The 24,421-nt window shown below is 29.7% G+C and overlaps 2 protein-coding genes across 2 annotated transcripts in view; both read left to right on the forward strand.

Moving 5' to 3' along the window:
* Positions 1-24,421, forward strand: part of LOC129913734 (transcription elongation factor S-II) — a 409,451-nt gene that overhangs the window by 88,173 nt on the left and 296,857 nt on the right. The gene's annotated exons all lie outside the window — the stretch shown is intronic.
* Positions 1-24,421, forward strand: part of LOC129913718 (chaoptin) — a 150,179-nt gene that overhangs the window by 68,538 nt on the left and 57,220 nt on the right. The window lies entirely within an intron of this gene.

The raw sequence follows: 24,421 nt of genomic DNA on the forward strand, positions 1-24,421 counted from the left end.
TTTGTGTTCATTAAAAATGTTGACATGATGATTAGACGAGTATTAGAAATGCCATTAGACTAATGAGATTTTGAACCTCTTCAACTTTATCCTGCATGTTGGTTTTTATGCGGTGGTTTTATTATTCTTGTGAATACGGTTGATTTAAAAACAAAATTAAAAACATTTTAAAAAAATGAGTAAACGAAATTTTTACTTTTAAGCAGGGATACCTAGTAAATTTAACTATACTTCTGGTAAATTTAACTTTATTTCTGGTAAATTTAACTTTTTTTTCTTGTAAATTTAATAAATTATGTTCTAATTAAATATACTAGAAGTAAAGTTATCCTTGGCGTTATGTTTTCTCTGTGTAGTTATAAACTAAATTTTTAAAATATTATTTTATATACCTAGAAATGAAAAAAATGTAATTAACAACCTGTAAACAAACGGTCATGCATTATTATTTATTGCAAAGATAAAATCATACCACTGATTTCTAATTTAGTTGTCAAACATTTAAATCATTTAAAGAAAAATACAAAAGAAATCTATTCACACAAAAAAAAATCAAACTATAATTAGTTTGGAATGATTAAATTAGTGATAAAAAAAATGATTAGCATTTGAATTGTTTAAAAAATCTTAACTAATCTATTACAAAGTTTCAGTTTTTCTTGTTCTCTCTTGTTGAAAACGCCAGCAAAATGTTTTCGGAAAAAAAATTATACTTTTTTGTGTTAGTTTTTATAATATTTTTTATCAAAATTTATTCTTTGGACCAAACAACTACAACAGAATTTTTATTGGAAGAATCTACTACTTTTAGTCGAGAACAAGAAGACTTTAATTCAACTAGCGGAGATGAATGTCATAAAGCTAGTGGTTCTTCGAGTGGTGCTGGTGGTCCAGTTGATTTGAATTTGGATACAATGAAAATTCTTGTAGGAAAAAAATAACTTTTAATGTGTCAAAATAAATTTGTTAATTTTAAAGTTTGAATCTTAGATGCGTTTGAAATATTGAACACTGAAAAACTAAAAAAGGCAGTCCATTATACACTTCAAAATTTCAATTGAATGTCATTCACCTCAAAACTCTTCACTTCATTTTTGTCCTAGTTTCTTGAACGACTAGAATGGTACCTGCATGGATTATCCTTTGGAAAATACTACTTCTTCCTTTTTTTAACATTATCACGTTTCATGATATATATCAAATAAAATGAATACAATTTATAACTTCGCATGTGTGTGGTGTGTCTATATGTCAATATGATGTTGCGACAACGCGTTATACATATTCATTTGGCTTTGGTGAATATTTGATGCGAACGCGAAGACAAATGGGACATCAAAAAAAAAATAAAATATAAACGTACCTTCCGTATCTGGCGAACTAAATGGAGTAGGTATATTTTCTATACTATATGTACTTCAGCGGTCTGCGGAAACATTGAAACAGTAGAGTGCGAATGCGAAAGAATCCCAGGATAAACAAGGACACTAGGTAAATATGTGAGATGATAACATATAACACTTTTGTTGTTGTATCAATCACATGTGACTGGTATATTGTATGTAATATGAGAAAGTTTTTTTTTTTTTTTCATGATGATGACGATCATCATCATCAACATCTCTCATTTTGTCAGATAGTGGCTGCTGCACGATTTTAACCCATCAAAATGTGAGAAAGATAAAAACGACTGACTGACTGTACACTTGGCACACACGAGGCCATACGATGACGATGGTTGATGAGAACGGACGTTTATCTTTAAGAGAATATCAAATTGTTACTAAAAAGGATATAACCCAGTGATATGAATAAAGTACACTGGGATAAATTATATCGAAATGAAGATAGACATGTTCATGTTCACATAAAGTCTCAAAATTTATTAAAGTTTGTTTTTAAGGGGAATTTCAGTAGAGTTTACTATGGTAGGAAAGTGGATAATATAGTATCTCTATCTGGCTATTTACCTTAATAAAGGATACAAACCATTTCAGGGAACTATCTATATATAGAAGATAAAAACGGTTAGAAGGAAATTATGGAAAATTAAAACTTTTGTGGAGCTATCAGCTCCATAATACCAGGAATCAATTTATTAGTCCTTCAGGAGAATTCTAATATTGTTTTTTTTTTTTTAGGTAATGGTACACAAAAAAAAATGTTTTAAGATGAATTTAATATTTCATGGATATAGTGGTGAATCTGTATAACTTTTTTTGTTAGCTGTCGGCCAGCTAATTTCCATTATTAAATAATAAAATTTAAACAAAATTTTAGGTTAAAATTTATTTTGGCACTTGGTTACATTTTAAATGTTTTTTTTTTTTTTTTTTTTTTATCCTGCAAGAATTTTTAATGTAGCAACTGCCAATGCAGGTAGAGGGGGACCATCTCCACTAGCTGAATCCAAATCATCTCCTTCTTGACTGAAAGTAGTAGATTCTTCAAATAAAATGTCTGTTTTAGTTGTTTTGTCAACATAACACAATTTAATGATAAATATTATAAAAACTAGAAAAAGAAAGGAAACTCTTTTTTCCGAAAACATTTTGGTGGCGTTTTCAACACCAGTGAACAAGAAAAACTGAAACTTGTGATAGATTGGTTTAAATTTTTCAAACAATTTAAAATGCTTTATAGTTTAATGACTAATTTTTATTGCATAGCTTAACTGCTACATTTCTTTTGTATTTCCCTCAAACGATTTACACTTTTAACAATTTAATTAGAGGGAAGAAATATGATTTTATCTTAGTTGATAAAAAAATTTTTTCTTCTACGTGACTAATAAACAGAGATTTAGCGGGTCACTATGGCGTATGTGTAACATTATTTTTATGAAAAAATTTATATATTGCAAATTTTTCTGTTTGTGAGTAACCAATCAAATGATTTTACGTTAGTCGACCATCTGAGACTTTAGAGTACCTAGGCAAAAAAGAATTCAAAACAATTTTTAAAAATAAAAAATAGAAAATTGAGGAAAGTATTTTTTTAAGAAATGAGGTTTTAAAAATTTTACCAAATTTAATAAGAGCACTTTTAAAGAAATTTGAATTTTCGATTAAAAAACCTTAAAATAAAGTATAAATTGTAGTTTCATTAAAACATTTTTATTGGTTACAGATGAAGAAAGCCATTTTTATTTCCGTATTGCTTCTATTTTTTTTTTTTTTTTACAATTAATTCATATTTAACATCATTCTAAAAATCATTGAACTTTTCTCTAGAGTCACTAAATAAAACTAATAAAAAGAAACATCTGAGATTCATCAAATACCTTACAACAAATGTGTGTTAGTTAAAAAAAAAAAAAAACTTCTAAGAAAAACGTAAACTTTTTTATTGAAATCATTAATCAAGAAAAAAAGTCTAAAGTTTGTTTTTATAAATCTGAAACGATTTAACCTTCTTGCAATATTTTTGAGGTTGTCATTATATCAATATGTGACCAGGTCCAGATAGTCCCTTGATGATGTAGATAGATATATACCTGAACACAAAAGAACCGAAAAAAAACTCCAATCTATAACAAAGTAGAATTTATTGAAAAAGTTTTATATTCCGAGCTGATGAAAAAAACAACAAGAAAAAAATTATTTATCAACTCATTTCACAAAAGCTGTTTGCTCTACGGCAACTCAAACACACCACATACACATATTGCTACCATTATTTTATGAAAAATTTTAAAGGAACAAACAAATAAAAAATCCAGAAGTGAAGGTTAAAAACTTTATGTGTCATATAGCCCCTAGAGTCTAGACCTCTCTCCCATTTCTATACTACACTTAAGTTAGTAATAATTTTTATAAGGATCCTTTTGATAAAATACAAAAAAAATTAAAAAAAAATGACAAAGAAAAAAACATCAAAACGAAAAAAGATACAAAAAAAAAAAAAAAAATAATGACAACTAAAATGAAAATTCATCGCTCCAATGAATTTTCCTTGCTTATACATATTCCTTTTAGATGATGATGATGTTCAACCATATTTATAGCAAAAAACAATAATTGATTCAGAGTTTGATATTTTTTTTGATTTTTTTTTTTTTTTGATTTTTTTTTTTTTTTTGATTTTTTCTGTTCCAAACTAAACGCTTTGATGAATATTTTTTTTTGCAAAAGAAAACAAAAAAATATCACTTTTTTGTGTTTTCCATTTGAGTGCATCTAGATACAATCATAAAACTGTACAAGAGCATCATGTACACAATAATTGGAGAACTCATGACAATGTCAATATACAAACGATGGAAAAAGCAGAGAATTTGAAAAGAATAATAAAAAAAAAAAAAAAAAAGTGAATCAATCAATTGTGTGCATAGGTATCATTTGTATTTGTTTTTATTTGCAGTTTTAAGGTCATGTAATTGATCTTTCAAAATATATTGAAAGCACATTTCATCAAAGGACAACTCATCACGTTATGGGAAAAGTCATCTTAAGGTTTGATTGGAACAAATTTATTTTGAATTTCTCTTATTTGAGTGTTCTTCATTTATTTTTAATGTTGAGAAATGTTCACTGTGATTGTCCTTAATGTGCTGCCTTATGGGATGAGATGTCTTATCCTATAATAAGATATGCATTAGTTGACTTGAAACCAAAGAAATGTTTGACAAGGATAGTATAGAATTAATCGAAGTTCCTAGGGAAAGTAGTACTCATATTTTTTTTTTTTTGTTTTTTTTTTTTTTTTATAATTCACAGTATGTTTTGACAAGATTATAATTTTGAATTTTAAGCCTCTAAACGGGTACTATTAACTATTTTATAAAAATGCAAGCAAGTACATAAGACTCCTTTTCAACTCTTTCATCAATTCAAATTGATAGGGATACATTTAACGGTTATGGCTAAAACCTTGTGTTGTTAGAAGTTTTTTGTTAAATTTTCTGTGATGTGTATGTGTAAACATTTTGGCGGTTATTTTATGACAATCAAAAATTATTGTTGTTTGATATTCATTTTTATTTTGTTGTCATTTGGTGGAGTGGATATCTATATGCTACTGTAGCAATGAAATTCAAATTGATGGTTTTTATGGTTAAAAAATGCTGACGGGGACATACGTATGTATGTATATTAAAAAGCTTAGAATAATAATTTTTGGTTTGTTTTGATTAAAAAGTCGATGTGTATGGTGTTTCAATTGTTAGCTTTGATAGTATTATAGTTTAAGACACATTTGTAAAAGTTATTGTTTTTTTTTTCTCAATTAAAAGGCTTAAATTTGAAATATCTTGTTGAACTAGGATTTAAATAGCTTTATTTTTATTTCCACTTTCAATTTTATTTTAAGTCGTTCAACGTTTTTAACTTTGAAAAATTAAAGAAGATTAATTTTTATTTTCATCAATTATTTCTCCAACAGGATCTCCATCATTGTCATCATTGTTTGGTTTAGCTGTAGTAGTTTTGCGTCGTGAAGATTCATTACTTTCTGATGACGATGATGATGATAATGATGATTCCTCGCTAGAATTACTATCCGATGATTTTGATGAACTATTTTCTTTAGAACTGCAAATTTCCACAATTAGTAATGACACAATTAATATTAAAAGTAAAACGTTATTTTTAAGATACATGACTGATACATTGAATGCTGGCACTTCAAATGCGAACGAATTTCTGAAATGAACTGATATTTTTATTTCAGAAATAAGATAAAAAACGATTAAAAGAATTAAATCGTATTAAATTAAACACACGCAAAGTTATTGTTATATTTTGTTATCAGTCACAGAAAAGTAACAATAAATTATCTAGATTTATAAATTTGATTTATATGGCTTATCTAATAACAACAAATTAAGCCTCTTTCAAATGTTTGCGATACATTTTTTATTATCTGGATGCTACTTTAAAGGGAAATGTGAGTTAATAACTTCTAGGAAAACTTTAATTTCGTGATTAATTTTTTTTTTTTTTTTTTTGGTTCAACTTTTACAACTTTAATGCAAACTATGAGTTTTGTTTATTTAATGACTTCAAATAAAATTGAATTTAATCGAGCAATTAATATTGTGGTTTTACATTTTCCTCCCGGTCATTTGTTTAAGGTATTCATTCGTAATAAATTAATGCTGTGTTTTTTTTTCCCCCATGCCATGCGAGATAACAGAGTTATAGGGGTTGAAAGTTAAATATTTAGTAATTTTATTTATACAGAAGGCTTATATTCGTATTATTAAAATAAATAGAATTTTGTAAAATTTATTGTTAAATGTAAAAATCGCAAACAAATTTTAATTTTAAGACTTTTTATATAGAAATTTGGAAAATGAAGTTATGGAGCTTTCTATTGTAACGCAGATGAAGGTTTTGCATGTTTTTTTGTGTTTGAAATAGATTTTAAGTGCCGTAACAGTTTTTAGATCGATTTGAACACTTGAAAATAATTTAAGATTATCCCTTCTAATGAAGCGTCCACAAGTCTCAGTTTGACAAATATAGTTATGTACCATAAATTGAACATATGTTGCGTAACGTATGCGACATTAAGTCAACGACGTTTAAGCGTTTATTTTTACTTAAAACTTGATGAAAAGTTTGGCTGGGTGAATATCGATTTAGGATTTAAGTTCGCAAACACTTTTTTTACATTGCAATACATCCCATCTATTACTCTTTTTCCTAATTATAAAAAGTTACCATTAGTAACCTATATAAAAACAAAACAAAACAAAAAATAAAAAAAAACCTAAAATTCGTTTTTTTACATTAATAAAAAAAATCTGAAATCAACTTGCCCTCCAAAACAAGTATGCAGTTTTCTTTAATATAACATATTTAGATGCATTTTTAAAACAAAAAAATTTCAAAATTGTCAGAGCCGTTTAAAAAAAAAAACAATTTTTTATAAACTATTTTTTGGAAAAAAAAGTTTTAAAATAAAATTGGTATGCCATTTTGTAGAAATCACTAATCACCATCTTATACCAAAATTTCAAAAAAAATTCAATGTCCCGTTTTCGAAAATTTGATTTTTTCTATTTAAATTATATAAGTGCTTTAGTGTTGAAATTGAATTAGTAGTTTTTCAGAAAATCAGTTCTATGGCAAATAGGTACCGTTAATAAATGATTTTCGAAAACAAATTTTTTGATCGAAAGATAGATCTTGCCAAATAACTAATTTCTGAATTTTGTTAACAAAATCGTTGGAGCCGTTTTCGAGAAATTAAACCTTTCCGAAATTTTAATATGTTCAGGTACCGTTATTTTTGGCAAAAAAAAAATAGTTCCATTTTTATGGGGCGATTATAAATAAGTCTACCTAAGCTTATAATACCTATGTTAAAAAAATTTTTTTTTTTAAATTCCTTGCAAATCCATCAAAAGTGACGTCAAAAGAAAGATCTCTCTAAACTCCATTCACGTTACAAAATCATGTATTTTTTCATATGAGTAATATCTCAAATCCTACAATGTAAACCACCATAAAACTTATTTATAAAAGTTCAAAGAAGTAACAAAACAACAATTTAATGGTTTATACTTTTATAGAAAATCCCTCACCAATTTTCCTGCCCTTAAGCCAATTATCACGCATATATAGAACTTCACCGTGTGTTCCTAACGACAGATACGGGTCACATAATCGACAATGAAAATGTCACTTTGTCACCTGCATCAATTTATATTGTATAACTTTTTTTTCTTTGTATTAAACAAAAAACAACCACACACACATAGATATATTCAACAAAAAACCAAGTCAAAGGCCTCAAAGGCGATAAAGACACCTCTCTTCATCGCAAAACATTATTATCAGCACAAAATATAATGTAACTTTTTTTTTTTTTTGTAACTTGCTTTTCTGGGTTTGTCTACAATTACCAGGAGCGTATCAATGGAAAAAGAAAAGGAGCTATTTAAATGGGGGTTCCTATAAATTTGTAAAGTTTGTAAAGAAAATTGAAGAAATTAAGCTTCATTCGAATCAAAAAGAAAAAAAAATATTTATATCAAATAATAGTTTAGAGGGGGCAAAGTCCCCCATTCATAATAAAAACTTCAGGTATAATATTCAAAAAAATTTAAATGTTCATTGCCAACTCAGATAAAAATGGAACAAAAATGTATCCACTTTATGAACTATTGATCACAAGGGGCAATAGTACCCCCTTCCCATAAAAGTAAAAAACGTAAAAAAAAAAAACTGTCAAAAGCACAAGTTTTGAACCTTGAAGGAGTTTGACAACCAAATTGACTCTAAGGCTCCAAAAAAAATCAATTCCCCCCAAAATACGTCCCTGCTTAGAAAAAAAGCTTTGTAAATGTTTCATAAGGCAGAAGGGAAAATCTCTTTCCATCCCCTTTCTCTATATTCCATCGTCATACAAAACACATTAATCATAAAAATACAAAAAAAAAATACTGTTTGTATCTCCTTTAGCCGTTGTCCACAATGAAAGGTGTCTGAACAAAACCCACAACCTTCTCCGCTCCATCCTCCATCATATCCTCAAACCACCTCAAATCCTTAGAAATGATGATACATTTTTGAAAGGATACCCAGGTGCATTGTACAGCAAGAAAAAATTATTTTAATCAAATTTAAGGTAACACAACTTTTTCCACTTAAATTTCATGTTGTTGTTGTTTGTTGTTTTTTTTTTCTCTGTGTTGGTTTTGGTGTTTCACGCTCGTGTCCATGTTCACAGTCCAGTAGCAGCAGCAGCATCATACATAGCTAGCGCGCGCTATGAAAACTTTCAACATTACACAATTTGTCTCTATGTCTGTAGAGGGTCCTGTCAAACTAAGTGACATTACCCTAGACCATCTACCATACAAAAGCCCATATCACGACATGGTGGCGGGCGGCCGGCAGGCGGAGGAGTGAGGTAGTTTAATTTTTTTTAGTGTATTTATTTTTCTTTTTTTTTTTATGTCGTTCATCCTGGTGTGTATGTTGGTTCCTTTTGGTCCTGATGTAACGAGTAATTGGAGCTCGTTTAGCATTTTAATGGATGGTTTTTGAAATAGATGTTTTCACAGGACGACAAAAATATCTTTGTCTTGTGGCGGCTCCTGGTGGTTTGGTCCCCTGCTTGGACATCATTTTAATCACTCTGACAGGTGGTGAGTTGTCCCATCGCCAAGCGAGTCCAGATGAATTTATTCACAGGGGGTTTTAAGGGATTTTTTTTTTGTTCGTATTATTGTTTGTTTTCTGTTTGATGGTGATCCTTATAGTTTTTCTTTTCATTTAAAAGATGTTATTGCATTTTTTTTTCTTCTTGTGTAGCTGTTTGCTTTGGTTTCATTGTACTTGACAAATGTTTGGTTTTGAACTCATCATTAGTGAAATGGTTTCTCAAGCCATCACACAAAATGAGTCATTAGAATGCGGCAAACGAATGAATGCATATAAAAAAAGAAATCCTTAAACTGTTTGTCCAGAATAACAATTTCAAAACAAATTAGAGTCCTTTTTATTTTATTTGGGTATTTTGTTTGTTTTTTGTCACACTGAAGTACTCTCTCGTTTGTAGAACAACAACTCATAACTTTTCAATCGAGATTTAAAGGTTCATAAAGTGTATACGTTTTTATACAAAAGCTCTCTTTTGTAAGCAACTCGAAAAACCATTTAAAAGTATTATGACCCGAAGAAGGACATTTTTGTGGGATTTTTTTTTTTTCAACTTTTTTTGATGGTGCATCAGAGTATGCTCGTAAAATTGCTTGTTCACAAATTTTTTTTTGTTTGGCATAAAACCTTCAGTGGTATAGGTACATACATAACATTTCATTGGTCTTACTGTGTACGCTTTAGTACTTTTTATTTTCAGCTTGACACAATTTATTTCAGTTTTTTTTTTTTTTCAAACTTGGGCTACCAATTTTTTGGTGCTACAAGAATATAAATATCCCCAACATGCTCCTTTAAATGGCAATTCTATATTGAATGTTCACTGTTCAGCTATGAATCCATAAAATTGGAAAAAAGAAATAAACAGGATGGTGCAAAAAAAATTAATCAAACATTTTTAGTACATTTTGAGAATAACAAAAATGCTTTTGATATTTTACATAAGGGATGCAAAATTTTAGAAAAAATGTCATAAAAAAGAGGGTTTTCAACAACAACAAAAATTAAACCAAAATTTTCAAGTTGATGAATTAAACGAATTTGTTGTTCAATTAAAGTATACTTGAAATATTTGTGAATTTTTGATTACTTTTCCGGTTTAACGAAGAATTTTTTTGTCGAAACGTCCTCCTCCTGTTGTTTTTTTTTTTGTTTTGGTATGCTTTCTAAAATATTTAACAAAAATTAATAGGTATTAAGATTGCAATCCTTTTTCGGGGAGGTTGAATCATTTTTTTAACAACACTGTAGATATATTTTAAAATACATTCTCTCGAACACAAAAAATAGAGAAAGAAACAATATTCTAAAAAAAATGTAAGGAAAAACACAAAAAGTTACTTAAGCCGCTAAAGGAATTGTCTTTCCATTTGGGAAATGCTGCAAAAAACTAAAGGACCTTCACCGTACATATATGTATGTATTTTGAATACCAGGCTAAATGGAAATATTTTTCATGATTTTTTTCGTTTTTCACTTTTTTGTGTGAATTCAATTTTTCAATTGAAATACTTTTTTCTCCTTGTTGTCTAGGTAGTCAGTGAGTAAAGTTTTGGTTGAATGCAATTTTGTTTTTTGTATTTTGAAAAAAAAAAACATTTGAATAAAATAAAAAACATTAATTGGAACCGAAAAAAAATTTGCATTAAAAAAAATTATTTGTTGCAACTAAAAATATTTTGCATAAAAAAAATTTTATTGCAACTCAAAAAAATTAGCATTGAAAGTAAAATTTTTACTGCAAATAAAAATATTTTGCATTTAAAAAAAATTTTCTGTGTTGAAAAAAATAAAAAAAACAATGCAAAATGTGTGCATTGAAATAAATATTTTTTTAATCTAAATATTTTTCAGTTGTAATAAAAATTTTTTATTTACTGTATTTTTTTTTTTTTTATTTACAATAAATATTAATTTTTTTAATTTGTAATAAAAAACAAAGCATTAAAAAAAAAAGATTTTTACAACCCTGATCCAAAAATCCTTAGAACCAAAAATATAGTATTTGTACAATAAGACAATAATGAAAAAAGAACTTGGTCATCCATGGCGTATGAGCAACTTTTTTTTTACAAAACCTAAAATTTTAACCATTTTGGTTTTTTTGTATGATATGAATTTATGATCGACCGGAACTATCTTGATATAGAAAACACTTGGAATTTCGAATTCCTGGAAGAACTTCTGAATGAAAAGTAAAATAAAGCAAAGTGTTCTTTAAAAATTTCTGCTCAATTAATTTACTGCTTTTTTAGATTTTTTAACACAAATAGACAAAATTTGAATTTTTATCAAATTATCTTTAATTTTCAACAATTTCAACCCAAAAATTGTTAAAAGTCAAAAATTCATAGTTAAATTGTTCAAGGACTTGACTATAATGTAAACTAGGATATACCAAAGTGTTAAAGCTAAAAACGTTATTATTTGTTGTTCTCAAAAACTTATTTGATCTCAAGTTAAATCAAGCTTAATTAATTGTTTTGTTTTTTTGCCGTCGTCTTATATTTAATTAAATCCCAATACCATAACAAAGCAGCTGCGCTATTGTGTGTTCAACTGATTGGAAACCTCTCTATATGAAAGAGCAACTCTTCTCTCATCGATAACTTTTGATTGATAACTCCTTGATAGCTACATAGTAGAATTCATGTATTCAAACTTACTCGAAAAAAAAAAAATTATAAAGAATTTTCATCATAAAAACGTTGAAAGATTAATGATGGTTCTTACACATAAGTATGATTATTACCTGCCCATACTCTTTTTTCTATACATCCCACTCTTGCAAACAGACAGAAAAACAAGATATATTAGCAACAAGACAAAAAAAAAAGGAAAAAAAGGTTTTCAGCTTTTCATCATCGCCTTCGACATTTATGAAAATAATACTGTTGAAGAATGATTTAAGTTTTACAGGGTGATGTGTGAGATAGAAGGCTTAAAGGGGGTTTATTTACCCTAAATGGGGTTTTTCTCAATTTAATTTTTTTTTTCTATAGAAAATTAACCGAAGACCATTCCTGAAAAAAAAAATGGGGCTATAAAATCCCCGAAAATGACGATGTTCAAAGCGAGGTGGGGGGGGGGGGGGGAGGGGGGGAGAGGGTCTAAAAAATTCTTAAAATACTTTTGCAAGGATATCGTACATGAAAAAATATGGGGAAAAATTGGACTTATTGGAACTTTGGGAATTGAAAGTGGGGGGGGGGGGGGGGGGGGGGAATTGTTTGAATAATAGCTATGTACTTAAAAAAAAGAGGGAAAACAATTTTATTTTTCTAAAATTTAAATTACTTTTCTGAAATGGTGTGGCTGTGACAGGAATGAGGGTAAAAACCCCCTGATTTCTCTTAGCGTAACGTTTGATTTTTGCTTGAAAGTTTTAAATCCACATAAAGTCTAGTGATGGAGTAAAGTGTTTATAGATTCATAATTGACATTTAAAAAAAATTCAAATGAGGCTCCCTTAGTTTTTTGTCATTCAAAATTTCCCCCACCCTGTATAAAGTAAATTGAAAAAAAAAAAACTAAAATTACTATATTTCATTCAAAAAAAAAAAAAAAAAAAAAAAAAACAAAAACTATACACACAGATCAACGATATGAAGATATGTCCTCCAAATAGAAATGAAAGAGCTACAATTTGAAATGAAATGTTAAGGAATATTTATGGCAGCTATCGCTCTATGTGAACGTACACATACCAACACACAATTTAAGTAGTAGCGAGACACAGAGAATCTTTTCGTGCTATATAAATGCGTTTTTGTATCATATAGTCACTATCCCAACCCCCATTCTGTAACTAATCCAATAAAAAGGATTTTATTAATCAGGATCTACTATATAGAGAAAGAGATATAAATCTCTCTCTCTTTCTACTACTATGACTGGGTGTAGATTTATGTACCTATATATTTTGTCTACTTAGCTATAAAATGAAATGAATGATGTACGTTTGTACACATAAATATATCCTCTTTCATATTGGTGTGACTAGAATGTTAAATGGAGCGACGAACTTATACTTCTCGAAATGATGATGATAGAGAATTATAGTTTATGGTGACCATGCCTACTATTTCTTACTTAGTTTATTTTTAATGCAAACCATTAAAGATGTTTAAATTAAGACCTATAAGAGTAACGAAACTTTTTCTATACTGTTTTGCAATAAAAGTGAAGTTCACTTTTTGGTAATATTTAGCATTTGCCACATCTGGTGAAATTTTCCTTTTTCACAACGGAAGCCACTCATTGTACCGAATTATGTTCCATACACACTACACAGAGATTAATTTGGTAAAAGTCAAATAGAATATGCTAAAGATTTCATATATGTTTTTATTTTTCATTATAATAGAGTTCACATTCACTTAAAATATTATTAAAAGTGTGAATTTCACCAGCATTTGGATATGAATTTGTAGCCGGGATAAAGAACTTACTAAAAATCGACGGTTTCTCTTGGAGACTTGCTTGATTTTTTCACCAATATCTACAGGATTCCCAGCGGCGATATGGTGTTTCGAGTATAATTTTTTTGTACTTGCAAATCAGAAGTTCCTGCTAGAACTCCGGAATTATGTTTGAAAATTGGCGTCGTGGCATTACACACTCCAAACCTCTATCACAATATATAAAAAAAGCTGAAGCCGGTACAACAGGGTTGCCATCAGCCGTGTTAAAAATTTGCATACCTACAAAAAAAGGTTTACAAAAAATGTACAAGATTGAAGGCTAAAATTTGGTACAAATTGAGGGAAGCGAGTTCAAATCTTAGATTTCCAGATTCATCAAATCAACTACCTACATAAATTTAAGTTAATATGAAAACTTAAAAAATAAAACCAGAAGTCATTAGTTTTTTTTTTATATGAAAAACTGTTTTCCCTTTGAAAAAAAGATTGAAAAAGAGACTGCAGCTTTAACGCATACAAAAAATTGGCTTAAATTTTGTTCATTAAAGTCAAATTGTCTGGGATTTGGTTTCATTGAATTTAGCATTCAAAAATACCCTAACTTTATGTGTCACACTTATAACATTAAATTGAACAATAATCATATTTTGGTTCAATCAACATTGCCTGCCTTTCTTATTTTATTGATTTCTCATATTTGACTTTAAAAAAAAATCAAACTTTGTAGAAAATAATTCAAAAAAAAACTTAAAGTAAGTATGGTCACCATAATTCTAGTATCCACGTATTCAATATTCTCATTATTAAAATTTGTGTAGTTATTATTTATGTGTATTTAATTTGGTATGAAGGACGTGCTTTTAGGGCCTCTAATTCTAGTAAACAGCAATAATTTATATCCCAGGCAATCATGAGTGCGATTGTGTAGGAGTATTTCTATGTGTGTGTGTGTGTACGGTGGTGATATTGATGTTGATGATGATTAAATAAGCACTCGTTTCTTCTAATAATGTTTGTAATTATTGTACTTGGATGAGTTAATATTGTAATGTTATTGGTGTTAAGTGAAACTTGAAGATGTATCGTTCTTGAATACATAAATAGTGTTTCAAAGGATTCTCGTCTGTCTATAAGAACTGTTTATAAGAGTGCGTAAAAACACTAATTACTTTGTGTTTAGCAAAAACGAATTATTTCTTATGGGAATGATAATGTTTGTGTATATTTTCTTATACAGCTGTTACAATTTATTATAATTTTTTTTCCGAACTCTTAAATGGCTTAAAGTTATAACTGGAAAAAAATATCAAAAACATTAAAATAAAAAGGTCCTATGTATGATTGATTGGGTACTGTCAGAAACAGGCATTATTTTTATGACTTTTCTTGTTTTTTTTTTTTTTGGTTATAACCTTCTTACACACATTAAATTGGGACATAAATAATTTGATTGTATTAAAAGAATTGAAGTTCAAAGGGAATTTTAATGGGAACTTTTTTTCTTTTATGTTTACTTTTATGAGTGTGAGAAAAATGGTAGGTGGTAGGAAATTGAATAAAAAAAAGGACGTGAAAAGGAAACATTTTATTTTTATTTTTATAATGTTTGAAGGAACACACACAAAATCAAGCTGTTAATGTTTATGATTTTTTTTTGATAAATCGAAGAAGGAAAACATAAAATTTATGAAAATTGATTTTTTTCAAAGCTTGTTGAGGAAGGTGTTTTCTAGGAATTGATTTTTGTGAAGTAATTTAAAAAAATTACATATATAGAATTCTGCTAGCACAATAATTTTTTTTTATGTAGAGAAAAATGTGTTAAAATCAATAGTTAAAATACATAAAAAAGGAGAAGTGATTTTTAAATTTTTGTAATCTGATTGAGACCACTGTATTATGGTCGTACTTCTATTTATTTCAAAGTAAAATTGCAAACAGAAATTAAATTTGTGAAAACAAGATAAATGCAAAGAAATATCCTTGTTGGGAAACTTTTAATCCGTTGATACAAAATTGGTAGCTATTTCACAAATTCTCTCTAAGAGAATTAATTTCCTCTAATCTCTTGTGACCTTTTCTAAAAATGCCAAAAAAAAAGTCTATCAAAACCTATTTAACTTTATTTCAAAGATTTTGTATCTTTAAATATTTAATTTCACAGACAACCTTGAAGTTGGATGATAGATGCCTGCCTACATATATGTTTGTATCATATATTTAAGCACACACCCTGGTAAAAAAAGAACAAAAAAAAAAAATAAACAAAAATATGTCAAACATTGAATGGCAGTAGACAGTAGAGAACAAAAATTCATGTCATCATTTTTTGCTGCTGCTCTACAAACATTCAAATAAAAATGGTGTAAAGTGAATAAGGATTTATTTGGTAGGCATACATACATACATCTATTGTGTATAAAAATAAACAAAATATTATGACAAGTTATTTATATGCATTTGATCCCTACGGCATTTGTTGTCTATTTGTGTTAAGATAATCTTGACTCCTAGTGTGCACCTAATTGTTATAAAGTCTGTCAGGCTTATGGATTTTTTTCGTTTTTGTTTGTTATGTAGGAGGAGTAGGAATGAACATGAACAACAACTCTGACTTGTGTGTACTTAAGATGAGTCATTTATATAAGAAAGTATACATTTTGACACAGCACTTTGTTTTCATACAAATTAAGCCTGTCCCAAGAGCATTACATTTGAGATATTGGTATCTATTAGTCTACGGCTGTATGAATGTCCTACAAAAAAAATTTAATGAAAATTCATGAGCTTCAAGAATTTTGCTTGAAATTCTATTATTTTAAGGACATAATCATGAACTTAGTGGAGACAAAAAAAAAAAGTGAAGTAAAATAATACATGAAAACAAGAAAACTTTGTTGTTATTTTATTAATGCCTGTTTAAAATCCAAGGATCTTTTATGAAAAATTTTAAATAAGAAAGTAAATGGTTGACAAAGGCTATTTTTTAGTTATACAATCTTAAATTAAAAAACTTGTAAAATCTGTTTCCGATGACCAGCCACTAGTGTAGGAAGTACCGTAATCTAGGTTTGAAATTTCAACATGGTTGACTTTAAAAAATTGCAACTTTTTTTCTAGATGTCGTACAAACATGATTAAAACATCATATTAAAGCTTAAATAATGAGCTTTCAGATGATATAAAATGTATTATAGCTTGTCATATTAAACCATCGATTTTAAGATGATGGAAGAAAAAAAAGATTGATTTTCTTGCTTATTTTTTACTTGCTCTATAGGGCAATTATTGGTTTCGTGTCGAAAAAAAAATTTGAGGTTTTAATCAAAACCAACATTACGATGATGGAGAATTCCAAAAAAGTGGGTCTCGCAAATCCGTCCGTGCGTCTGTGCGTCTGTACGTCCATCTGTACACATTTCCACAGCCTTAACGCGTGGATGGATTTTCTTCAAATTTGGTACAGATGATTTTTATGGAATTCTGAAAGTTGGTTTTTTTTTGTTTTTTTATATCTCGTTTAGAAATAAAAAAATACGATATTGCGAATTTCTCGAAAACTGCTCTAACGATTTTGATTAAACTTTGTATACGTAATATTTAAAGCATTGGCAATAAAATTGCATTTTTATTTTTTCTCAAAAAAGTCAAATACAAAAAAAAAATTTGTATATGAAAAAAATTTAGTCTAAATGTCGGCTCTTCCCCAACCTCAACAAAATTTCTTTAAAATTTATTTTAGAGGCAGCTCGTAAAATCCACAAGTAAACTAACATAAAAGTGCTTTGAACTGCAACAGCAAGTACGTGCGACCCCAGTCGTGCATTTTATTTATTTTAATGTTCATTAAGAAAACTTTAACTGTTTTAATTTTTAAACGTTAAGAGCGAACTAATTAAAAAGATCGACATTATTGCTTTGTCAGTTTGGCTCATATGGAAAAATTTATTAACAAAAAAAAAAAAAAACACACCCAGCAAATAGTAGAAGAAGTTGTGTCTAAGAAAACACTTTAAATACGGTTTGCAAAGCGATATCCTGTCAAAGCTTAAGGTTGCCATGCTTTAAAATTATTTTTTTAATTTTAGAATTTTTAAAAAATCTTGATCATCATCAAGATTTTATTAAAAACTTTTTTCTCAAGTTAAAACATAGAAATAATTCAGAGCACAGAAACAAAAAAAAAATATCATTCAGTTAAATTTTTGTTTTTGATGTTTTTTAATTCTAAAATTCTGTTGACATTTCTTTGCAACCGGATAATCTAAAATATGCATAAGCCACTCTCACACGAAAAGTCAATAAAAAAAAACAAGAAAACAAAAAAAAAGTAAAAAAAAAATCAACTCACTTGCAAATATTTAAAATTCTTCTGACATCTTCAAAGAGAACCCCAAAAATAAAAATCCTTCTTTTTTTTGTTGATTTTTTCATTTCGCTCGAATAAAGCATTAACGAAGCCACTACGCCAATATCTTTCACATATACAATTTGAAAGCAGATATTTGTTAAAAAAATCCTTAAACAACTATTTACACTTATACAAACGCGCGACACAAGGAATATTTTTTATATTGAAAAAGAAGACGAAGAGAAAAAAAAATATACTCGATTGCTTACTTTGCAAAGCATTCAAGCATCAAGAGTCAATCGCAATGAAATTTTTATCCAAATTTAAAAATCCCTTCTCATCAGCAGCCCCCACATCACACGACAGCGCTCGACAAGTTCAATGGAATATGCGTATAAAATCCTTGAAGTATCAATAAAAATACCTCTACAACAACTACCTACTCCTCTTGTGCCTGGCTCGGTTATACATCCCTTGAGTAAATCAATATGAAAGCAATATCAGAAAAATTTTGAATATTGCCAACATTTTTGATTAACACGTGTTATTTCATTCAAAAAAGGGGATCACAGGGTGAGGGACGAATTGATGATTTTCACTTGTGGTAAACGAAAAATCACTCCTTTTTCTTCTCCTCTTCGTCATCGTCGTCGTCTGTATACTGTTCATCCTCCTTCAAGCCTTGATGTGGCGTTGCCTGGAATTTGATTGCCAAATACATACACTCTACCACTGTTGGAATATACTCAAACCAACGCACATTTAATATTACATCACTTTGTAAGGATAACGGATGGAAAAGTCAGCGTTGGGTAAAGGATTTTTTATTTTATATTTGATTTCATGCGAACCACATCATTCACACGAGAGTAAGAGATTGAAAGTTCAATCTTTTAGATGAAAGGACGAGATCACTTCTTCTCCTTATTTTTTGCGCTGGGGTTGCGCGCCCACAGCAGCGCAGCGCCCTCTCATCGCTGTGTCGTCATTCATGTCGTCCTGTCATAGTGTCTCATAGGCTTGAGCTCACCCAGAAAAAGGGGTGATGTAGGAAGAAGGTGCAAAAATCTATGCATCTCATTGTGGAAGACAGAATATTATATTGGAATTTTTCGGGCAAAATTAATATCTTTTTTAGGAGGCGGTGGTGATGGTGAAAAATATTGAAATTTATGAAGTTTTGAAAGAATTTTTTTTTTCTGTTGTTTGCCTCCTCTCCGCCGAGCTGTGAAATGTGCACCGTCAGAGGGCGAGAACTAGGTGTAAATATGAATAAAAAAAAAAAGGGTGAATATCATATTTTTGTATCTGATGTGAGAGGTGAGATTATTTAAAGGCATCTCAGGTAAAGGTTGCTTCTTCCATGAAAAAAAGGTAGATAGGTATAGTCGATAAGGTGATGAGACAAAATTTAAATTGATGTTGATTTTAGCTTCGTTCCATTTTTAGCATCTCTCGCAACTACCTTGAAAGGCAATATGATGTTTCTTTAAAAAAAAAGAGGGAGAGAGAGAATAAAAAAGATTTCTTTTTTGATGATAATTTATTCTGGAATTTTCAAATATGTAAAAGCAAAAAAAAAAAGTACACCTTCAATGTTGATTATTGTTAAAAGCTTTTTGTCATGTTTTCTGATGGTTTAAAATTTCAGAATACAAAAAAAAAAAATTTATTAAATTCTCTTAGAATTTTTTTTCGGCTGATGGGTTTGATGTGATTATTTTGGTATTCTTAGAAAATAAGGATTTTTCAGATTTTATTATAGAAAAAAGCCAGTAAGAAAGAAATTTTTTGAGAATATGGTTAAATTTTGTTTGAATTTAATGTGACAAAGTCTTTAATTTGGATTTTGTTACTTTAAAGCCTCACAAGAAAAAAAAAAATAACGCCAAGAAAAACTTTAATCCTGATATATTAAAACATAATAATTACATATAGTTAAATATACCAGAAAATAATGTTAAATATACCAGAATGAAAATTATTTTTGCTTTATTTTCTCTCTTTGAATGCTTATGATTTCGAATTTTTATTGTAAGTTGGTATTGGTATCAAGTAATGACAGTTAAAAAAAATCTACAGTTCCCCCAACTTTGATAAATGCCCGAGTAAAAATGGAATTCCACCGCACCAACGCTGCACCAAGTCCGCACCACTTTTTGAACGCCGCACAGTGCGTTGATTGTATGGAGATGTTGGAAAAAAATCAAATTTTTAAAAAAAAAGTTGAGTTTGGAAAAAAAATTGTTTTTAAATGTAATAACAACACGTTTTACAAACTTTAGCGAAAATTCCACGCCCCCTGCCACGCCCACTTCTGAGTGTGCATATTTATATCTAGAAAACGGCTTGCACAATTTGAATAAAATTGAAGAAATTTGATTATCTAGGCGAGTTCAAAAGTACAAAATAGTGTCGACCCTATTCGCCCCCTGCCACGCCTACTTTTGTATACATGATTCGATCCAGGAACTTGTATGTATGGGAATTCGGGAAAAAAATAAAAAAACAAGTGTTTTGCTAAGATTTCTTGATTTTCAGGCTCTAAATTTGATTGCATATTTAGTTTTGACTTCATTAACTGCAAAACACCACGCAACGCAATCGGGCTGTTGGGTTGGAAAAACAAACATCAAAAAGCTCCCTAGCGGAACACATTATGTAAAAAATACTCGTAAACAAACACTTGTTGCAAGAGAAAGCGCAAGTTTATGCAGACAAAACTTACTTTTTTTAAAAGATCTAATTGTTTTCTTTCCTTAAATAAAAACACTTTTTTCCCATCTGACCCCTCTCAAAATATATGGCTTATCAAAGTTAGTACTTACCACGAACAAAGAAGCTTTGATTTGGACTCTCAAAAAAAATTTTAATTTACATGTACCTAGAAAAAAAAATATGCAGTTAGAATAATTATATTTTCTCTCCTGAATGTGAACCTAGCAAAAAAAATATCATATGTTCCTTTTTTCTTCAGTAAATTGTCTTTTAACCGGTAACTACAAATCTTACTCTAATTGTTTGTTTTTTTTTTTTTTATTGATCTTCTGAGGATCTCTGACAACAGAAAATTGAACTTTATCATAAATTAACTGTCGATTTATTCATTCAGACTTATTACCTTGAATTTGGCATACTTGCTTCACATTTTTGGCAAATTCTTTTTTTTGATTTTTTTTCCACTAGTCGCCGCACTGTGCGCCGCACCACCGCTGCACCAAGTCCGCACCATGACCTAACATTTCTAAACCGCCGCACCACGACTGCACCATGATCAAAAATTCTATTTTCGTACTTATACATGTCTTATGTTTAAGTCATCTTCAAGGTAACTTTGACTTAATTAACAAATTGCCAGTTCGTACAAACATGACTTGCTGGTCGAGTGGTTAAGGCGTTGGTCTTCGGGTTTGAATCTCCTTCTCGTCGGTAGTTTTTTTTTTTTTATTTTTCAATTATCCAAGATTATGTTTCATGGTGCAGCAAATTTTTCATACAAAATGAAATGGTGCGGCGTTGGAGTGCAGAAATTTTCCGCCAAACGGCGATGGTGTAGCTGTGGTCCATAGGTCAAGATTTTTTCTATTTTTTTCTTTAAAAATTTGATTTCTATTTTTACTCGGGTGCAAAAAAAAAAATCAAATAACTGGATTTGGGATTGTTTGAAATTGTTGAAATGCCACTTTTTGGATTGATTGTTTCATACTCAACTCAAATTTTATAACAAAATAATAAAAAATAAATCACTTATTGTAAATTAACAACATTTTGTGGTTCCACAAAAAATATCTATACAAAAATTTCCTAAATTCAATTGTTTCTTGCCTTTAAAAGTGTCCTTAATAGCAAATATCCTACAAGGACTTCTTTTTCAAATTAAAAAAAAAAAAAAAACTCTGAACAGCACCTTATAATTTGTCTACGCAATAAAACAAAACGACACAAAATTAACTGTCAACGCAACTTGGATATGCCATCGCCACCCAACAAAAAATACCTTAATAAATAATTTATTTTGCTTCGAAAGGTTTACGGTTCAAGGCTCATCTTGATTTCACACAACACTCAACAACAAATCACTTTTGCGAAGAAAGTTAATTACTAAATCTGATTGTGTTTGTGTGCGAATGGTGAGTCGGATTATTTGGGTGAAATATATTGGACAGACGAAATTCCAAGTCACGATCTACGTTTCACTTTAATCATGTTTATAGTCCAAAGGTGTCCCCTTTGGTCGGCTCTCTTATTATTTTATTTTTATTTTTTTTTTGTTGTTGTGTTTTTCTGTTTTGGAAAATTTATTACTACACCATAAGAAATCAATTCGCTCGTAATAAACAATTTATGTTGTTATAGTAGGCCTTCAGGCCTACCACCTTTCTAAAGACCTACTCTCTAAGACCATATAAGACGATCACGTTAAAAAAAATAAAAAGGAAAAACCTATAAAACGATTTCCGTTATTAGATACGCGTCAAGTTATTACCATTCCACTTTGCCATACCGTTATGTGTGTGTTTTAATGTCCTTTCACTTTTTTTCGTCGTCTCTCTGGGTTTTCATGTATGTCTGCATCAGATGCCAGTAGGATCCTTGGAAGGAAGTTCACTCTATCACGCACCCATTACTTTAGGTGATTTCGTTAAATGGCACCTTCCTCCGGGCAAGCACACATCCATACGATAACTACAGCAGATTGACACACACAAACTTTGACTATTTATTTATGTGTGCAGATATCGTGAATCGTCGTGATATATCCCTAATGATTGCGTGTAAGTGAAATTTCCCAGAGCAGCACACGATACACGTTTGTAGATGAAGGTGAAGGTAGCTAACCTATCTATATCCTTGTTATATCCTTGCTGCAAATATTGGTTGTTTTTGGAAAATTAGAGGCGATTTTTTTTTTTTTTTTTATTAATATTCTATGGATTGCTTGCGCCAAAAGGATGGCATGTGGATTGTGGATAAATCGTTTTTAGGTTGTTGTTTTTTTGGTGCTTTATTGATATTTTATCCTTAAAGAGACATCATTTGCTCATGCAAATGATTAGATATCCGATTAATTCAAACGAAAACGAAACAACAAAGTTCGTGCAACTTTGAGGCGGTGGTAGATTGTGGGTAATGGTGAGAAGATTTACTTAATTTTGATAGCTTTTGCGTGTTTGAGACATTTAACACCAAAACTGCGACAGAATTATTATTATTTTTTTTTTTGTCTGAAACAAAAGTTGTTATTTTTTTTGTCTTTTGATAAAATGTTCGGTGAATATTATTGGCTATTATTTATGATTTAAGGATATTCTTTCCTTTTTTTTATGTATCTAAATACACTGACGAGGAAGTTAAGATAATGATGAACGTTTGAGGCATGTTTGAATGAGTCACTTAATGGGTTTTTGTAGTATGAGGGGGAGTTAGACTATAGGTGGAGAATTGACTGACAACCAGAACGCCTTTTATGATTTATTTATTTTAAATGAAAAAAAAAAAAAAAAAACTTTAACGTGACTAAATCAGCAATTTTTATTGGTCTTAATATTTTTGTGTTAACACTGTCATTGCTTTGCAAATACAAAATTTCTATAAATACACGAAATGACAGCACTTTTTATGAGTCATGGTTTCTGGAAATTTAGTCCATAGTATTGGAAGCCCGAGTAAAAATGGAATTCCGCAGCACCATGACTGCACCACGTCCGCACTATTATCAGAACTTTCTATTGCGCCGCACTACCGCTGCACCATGTCCGCACCATAATGAAAAACTACTATACCGACCGTACCACCATTGCACCACGTCCGCGCCATTTAAAAAATTTCTAAACCACCGCTGCTGGTGCTGCAGCACGTCCATACCATTTCATTTTTAATGAAAAATTCGGTGCACCACTTTTCTATATATGTACAATTCTATACAAATGTTTAAATCGTCTTAAAAGTTATTTTAACTGAAGCAACAAATTGCCAGTTCGTACAAACATGACTTGGTGGTCGAGTGGTTAAGGCGTTGGACTTCTAATTGAAAGTGTTCTGGATACTCGGGTTCAAATCTCCTTCTCGTCTGTAGTTTTTTTCAATAATCTAGAATTATGTATCATGGTGCAGCGAATTTTTCATACAAAATGAAATGGTGCGGACGTGGTGCAGTCGTGGTACGGCGGTGGTTCACCGAATTTTTCATTCAAAATAAAATGGTGCAGACGTGATGCAGACGACGGTGGTGCGCCGAAATTTTCGGGAGGTAACAGCTAAAGTGATTTAAAGGAACAGCTTTACTTCAATATAGCACCTAAAAGTATACTATCATAGATGATGATATTTCTTAATCAAGAGTATTTCTTTTCGCAAAAGTGGAATAATGTTAAACTTTTTCATCTGCTGATAAAAACTTGCTGAGTGAGAGCTTCAAAGTAAATGGATGATGGGGATGATAGCTCTTCTGTATTGGACTAATCTAAAAATGTTTGTTAATTTACATAAATGTTTGAGGGCAAACGCCCTGTTTTTGAGCATTTCCGCCTACA

The sequence above is a fragment of the Episyrphus balteatus genome, chromosome 3 (genome assembly GCF_945859705.1).
Source record: "Episyrphus balteatus chromosome 3, idEpiBalt1.1, whole genome shotgun sequence".
NCBI classification, from domain to species: Eukaryota; Metazoa; Arthropoda; class Insecta; order Diptera; family Syrphidae; genus Episyrphus; species Episyrphus balteatus.